This window comes from Cavia porcellus, unplaced genomic scaffold (genome assembly GCF_034190915.1).
Source record: "Cavia porcellus strain 051 isolate PalLab524CR breed Dunkin Hartley unplaced genomic scaffold, mCavPor4.1 scaffold_30, whole genome shotgun sequence".
Lineage (NCBI taxonomy): Eukaryota > Metazoa > Chordata > Mammalia > Rodentia > Caviidae > Cavia > Cavia porcellus.
In genome coordinates this window covers 33,275,970-33,281,719 of record NW_026947513.1, presented here as the reverse complement: position 1 = coordinate 33,281,719, position 5,750 = coordinate 33,275,970, and the positions used below count along the sequence as shown (strand labels likewise).

General features: G+C 41.9%; 1 long non-coding RNA gene across 2 annotated transcripts; it reads right to left on the bottom strand.

Annotated features, from left to right (window-relative positions):
• Window positions 1-469: 469 nt before the first annotated feature.
• On the bottom strand, window positions 470-5,391 carry LOC134474115 (uncharacterized). Of its 2 annotated transcripts, XR_010044732.1 has the most exons (4): window positions 2,587-5,391; window positions 2,269-2,398; window positions 1,110-1,257; window positions 470-673 (listed from the first exon to the last, which is right to left on the bottom strand). It is a non-coding gene; the product is annotated as an uncharacterized LOC134474115 (long non-coding RNA). The 2 variants fall into 2 exon arrangements; XR_010044731.1 differs by lacking the exon at window positions 1,110-1,257 and having other exon boundaries at window positions 2,587-5,385.
• Between the last annotated feature and the right edge of the window lie 359 nt (window positions 5,392-5,750).

The following is a 5,750-nucleotide window of genomic DNA, read 5'->3' as shown; positions in this document are numbered from 1 at the left end:
TTCTCCCATAACCTATTGCAGAGTAATGATCAACACTGTTTTAAACATGCAAGACAGTGGTGTCACCTACCCAGCAAAACCCTGGGGCTGAAGGCAGAGGATGACTTTGCCTCTGTGTTCGCCCCCATTGCCCTGCATATGAATAGGCAAGCTACATCCAAGCAGGCACGCCCACATCCTTTTGGACACGAACATCTCCAGGTTTCAACTTTTCACTGAGGCAATGCCTATTAACAAGTAACACTCGGGTCAGCAACTTCAGACCATGAGGCAGCAATTCTGCCACCAGGCAGTTGACATGGGAGCCAACGACCGCTCTTGAATAAGAATGCTGTGTCTACAGAAAGCTCTGGGTGGCAGAGACCCTGTGGAAACATCACAGGAATGCGGACCAGGCACATACCATATTCTTCAGGCACATTTGTATGTGAGGAAAAAGCCATCATGCTGCACAAAAGACTAGGAAAAATAACTTCTCCAATGTTTTATTAGCAAAATAACAACATACAGTTTTCAAAACTCATTAAACAAATGTTTCTTGGCTTCTTCACAATATATGACCCTCTTCTCACCCAAACCTAGAACTTCAAATGCAATAGTATGAAGCTGAGAGCTTACGAAATCTGGCTTCATGTAGGCCAAGTTCATGCATAAAACAAATATGCTGCAACCGCTATGGGAGAGAAAACAGCAAATTTTAATTAGGATAATTATTTCACAACTTAATTTAGACTTGCAAATTGTTGAGGAGCCTAGGTCTCTACTTTGAAATACAAGATGTGGGTAGAAATTTTAATGTTGCAATCAACAGAGTAAATTAACACAAATTATATTTATGGTAACAAAGTAGATTCTGGACTCCAGATTATGAATTACTTGTTATTGTTTTTCAACTGTGAACTCTACCTAAGACTTGTTCATCATCCTTGATAATAGGCTCAGCATAGTATAGGTCATGGGTCACACACAGACTGCCGCCTGTTTTGTAAATAAAGTTTTATTGGAATAAACCCACTGTCATAAGTTAACATATCATTTATGGCTGCTTTCATATTGCACCAGCATGTGTAGTTGTGAGATAGTATGGCCCACAAAGTTGAAAAACTTACTATCTGAATGTTTGCCAAGCCAGGTATGGTGGTACACGCCTGTAATCCCAGCACTTAGGAGGCCAAGGAGGGATATTGATGTGCAAGTTTGAGGCCATCCTGGGTTACAAAGTGAGTTCAAATCCAGTCTAAACTGCATAGCAAAACGCTGTCTCAAAAACAAAAAAAAAAGAGGTGGGGGCTGAGAATTTAGTTCAGCATCCTGACCACCTGTCTGGCAAGCATGAGGTCATGAGTTTGATCCCCAGAAAGAAAAAAAAAAAAAAAACTCCTTTGCCAAGTTCTACTCTATACAAATATAGCATAATATCATTTCCCCAACATACTCAGTCTAAACACCATGGTTTGAGGAACAATGCATTAAAATATGTTTGAAGATTTACACTTTACATGGAGCACACGGAACAGTAATGATGCATTAATTATTTGTTCCACAGCATTTGGGAAAAAATACTAAGTAAAAGTACCTTACACTACTAAATACCTACTTTTATGTAGATAAGAGTTATGCTAAAAGTAAAGGTTTTATTTCAGTCTTTATTAGTAATTACTAAGTAGTTATTTTCATCTAACAGAAATTTGGAAAAGAAATACAATTTCACATTATTTCTGCCTTAGTTTTTCCACAGACTAAATATAAAAGAAAATGGAATTGGTGTGTTTGATCCAACTCAGCACTTTCTAACAGAGATGAAATAGTGTCAATTACATGCACTGCAGTTGTTATAAAGCAAACTGAAACATAAAATATGCTCAATTTAATTAAAGCATAAAAATGAAATGAGGTATCAATAGTAAAAGAGTGGGAACAGCAGTATTAGTGTGGTAATCTTATTCATGCATCTCGATTCACTGCATCCAAAATTGTGTGGGTTTTAAGCAGTCATTATGGGAATCCAGTTAAAATTGAGCAACAAAGGAGGGGAAAAAACAATTTAAATAAGTGACATTTTTCTTTTTGCATTCAGCCATCTTCTAGGGAAGGGCTATTAAATTTTTAAGCCAGTTTTTAATCAAAGTTTAGTGGTACAATATTTAATTGAAAACAACAGCAGATGTTCTTTATCAAAACATCTTTCTTAACAGCTAAATCAAGGTCTGAGGATTTATTTAATGAGATAATGGTTGGTCTGCGGATAGAGCAGCATTTTTTACGTACTTGGAACACTCAGACACGCAGGTCTGGGGCCTGGCTGGGGTTCTGCTGGCAGCTTTCTGCTCCTCCTTGGCGGCTTTCCTGTCTCTCCTTGTGGGGTCCAAGGAAAGATGGGCTTTGTCCTAAACTAGACCTGGATATGAAAAAGACAAGCAACAGAAAACTGATGGGCAGGAGCCAGAGCAATAATTCACTCACTCATTCGTGCTTGCATACACATACAGAGCCGGAGCTGCAGTGAGCCGAAGCAACCTAAAAGCCAGTCATTATCCGGCCTCTCGTGGGCCAGGTACAGAGCAGGAAGCTAAGGAGCCACCAGACCTGAGACTCCCAGCAGGAAGCAAGGTCCTCACTCGGCCCCTCTGGCTTGCAGGCCCAGAAAAGAATGCTTCTGCTTCCTGTGCACCCGGAACAGTTTTTAAATAGATCCTGGAAGAAGAGGAGAATAGAGCGGCCAGATTTCAAATGAGCCCAGTCCTAGAGGTTAACTTTCTTCCTACCCTAGAGGCCACCAGGGAGCGGGCTTGGTAAAGGAGAATAGATGGATTGGGAAACTGGGAGCTGGGGTTTGATGGACTTGCTGGCAGGAAAAAAGGAAGGAAGGGTGGGTAGAAGCTTCAGCCTGGCAGGCAGACGTGTGTGGAGAACATGGCAGGAGACACGGAGCACAGTCCAAACCCAGGAGGCCCAGCGAGAAGGAGCTGGGCTTCCTGCAGACTGCTCACAGACGTCTACAAACGTGGCAGTGGCGTCAGGCAGGATCCCAGGCTTGGCTGGGCTTCAGAAACAAGGCAGTTCCCAGGAGGGTAACAGGCGAAGGAGGCCAGATCCTGTTGTAAAGAAAACAGAGGCTAGGGCTCAGTTTCTTCAGGGAATTCCAAAGGGTCATTGTCAGCCGCTAAGTAAAATTAGCTTTAAACTTAAGCAATACTGTTTTATCGGCTTGGTCTTAGCAGGTAGTTCCTGGAGCAGACATCCATGACCAGAGTATCTATCGTCTCCTGTGGTTCCCAATCCATCATAGTGGAGTGTGCTAGAAATGGGTCCAATTTGCGTAACAATTTTCACAGCATAAACCCTTGATAGGCCGGGACTGCCTACAGAGGCCCAAGTTAAGAATGTCATGTGTTCTACCTGGTTTGAGGCAGTTACACCTAAAATCCACTTTTATTCAACCCCCAATGAGCTGCTTCTCAAAACGTATTGATACAGCGTTATGATAATCATGTGACTCAAAGAGATCCAGCAAGATGGCTCCAGAGAGGCTCCTGAAGCAGCAAGATGTTATTCTCCCACATTACGCCAGTTTGCTGGACTTGTAGCATCCAGCACTTCCTTTCAACTGCTAAGGGGGTGGAGGTTTGCCAGGATCTGCATCATTGCCACCACACAGCCTCCCAGGGCTGTGCAAAAGACCTGCAGACACCTCCACCAGGTCTGCCTCCCACCCCTGAGGCTGTCAGGTTCTCCAGGGCGCCCTGGTTATCCACCCCCTGGCTCATGGCTTCCACACACCAGGCCAGACACAGGACAGCACGTATAGGAAGCACAAAGAAAGACATGAAACAAGGCATAGTTCACTCACTTATATGACCTACGAGAATGTCACACAACAAGAATCAACAGAAAGAAGGACTTGAAAAGCACTCCCTTTATTTGAGCACATCTGTACCTCTGTTTAAAAGTAAGTACTTTAAGGGCCTGAGAGGAGTAACAAGAAGAACAAGAAGCCAATTTGCCTTCCCTTGAGCCAACTGGCAAGTGGGCTGGGAGTCAAAAACCCCACCATCAACAGCAACCCTGTAAGCAACCACCTAATTCAAGGACAGACTGAGTTGATAGCACTTGAGGTACCAAAACAACTTAATGCTTGTATTGTTTGATTGCCTTTGCAGGCCTAAGGCTGGTAGTCTGAGCATCTATTAAGAGGATAACAATGTGTAACAGCAAATATGGAAGATTTCCTTCTGTCTTGTTTTTGAAATCCAATATTGTTTTCACTGTTTTGTTTTTTTCCATTTTATTGCTTTGTCTTATTCAGTGTTCTGATTGGTTTCATTCTGTTCTGCTTTGATTTGTATCATATCTGCTGCTATGGGCAGCAATTTTGAAGACAACAAGAAGCATTAACAGTAGCCTTTGTTGATTTCCTATTATCCTGTTTTTCAATCATGTATCACTTTCATTGTTTTGTTTTGACAGGCTTTAATCTGTTTTTTTTTACTCTCTTTAAAATACACTTTTGTTCTTTTTTTAAATTGGTTTTATTCTGTTTTATCTTATTATGCCTGATGGTATGAACAGCTATTTTGAAGAAAACAAGACATTATGGTAGTCATCACTGATTTCTTATTATATTGTTTTGAAGTCTTGTATCACTTTCATTGTTCTGATTAGCTTTATTCTGTTTTATCTTGTTTGATTTTATTCTCTTTAAAATAAAAAACAAAACAAGTATGTTAGTGGGGTGTGGTGGCACATACCCACAATCCCAGCTATTCAAGAGACTAAGACAAGAGGACCACAAGTGTGAAGCCAGCCTGAGCTTTATAGTGAGACCTTGTTGAAAATAAAATTTAAAAAGAAAAGAAGAAGAGGGGGTGCTGAGACTGTAGCTCAGTTGTAGAGTGCTTAGAGGACTTGCCTGGCATGCCAAGGCCCTGGGCTGAATCTCCTGTGGAAGTCATACACACACACACAGACGTTTCTAGTAAGTACTGTTATTATGACAGGGGGCTACTGAAGGAGGTTGGCATTAAAAAAACTGATGACTTTCGACAGTGCCAAACTTTTCAGACTCAAAACAGGGTCGCTTTGTGAAGCCCAAACCAAACATAAACTAAAAGAAAGGAAGCCAGAGGTTACGAAATACATCTTGTGTGCACATGCCTGATAACAGAAATGACCACAGAAGACTCTGTCAGATCCCCAACCTTGACCAAAGCCCACTACAAAACTACACCAAAAAAAAAAATCATCATAAGACTTGTGCAAGGGCATCTGCTCAACATCTGTTAATCCTGGACTGATTATTAGCCCAGGGTTATTCCAAATGGTGTTATGCTGTCATCCTCACTGTGCCTTTGAAAACGTCTCCTGCTCCAGTCTCCTGGAATAGCCGCCGTCTTACGACTGCACCTGTAGTCCCGCTGCCATTCCCAAGCGAAAGCCACTATCCTTTAGAGAGCCCCTCTCCATCAGTCATGAAAGGTGGCTACAGCGATAGATTGTAACAATAGCAGAATTAGCTTGTTTCTCACTTAAGAGGCCAACATACCAGCCACTTAGCTATACTGCAGGCACAGAAAACACAGCGTCTGTGCCATTTCCATAGTCCTGTTCAGGGAAGAAGTCAATCTTTAGCGTTAGTGAAAGGAATATTGAATTTCAGCACTTTAACAAGCTTACAAACCAACTTTGTACCAGTGAAAGGAATGTCATACTCATCCTCTTATGAGGCCAGCAATCCTGTGCTCAAAGGTAAG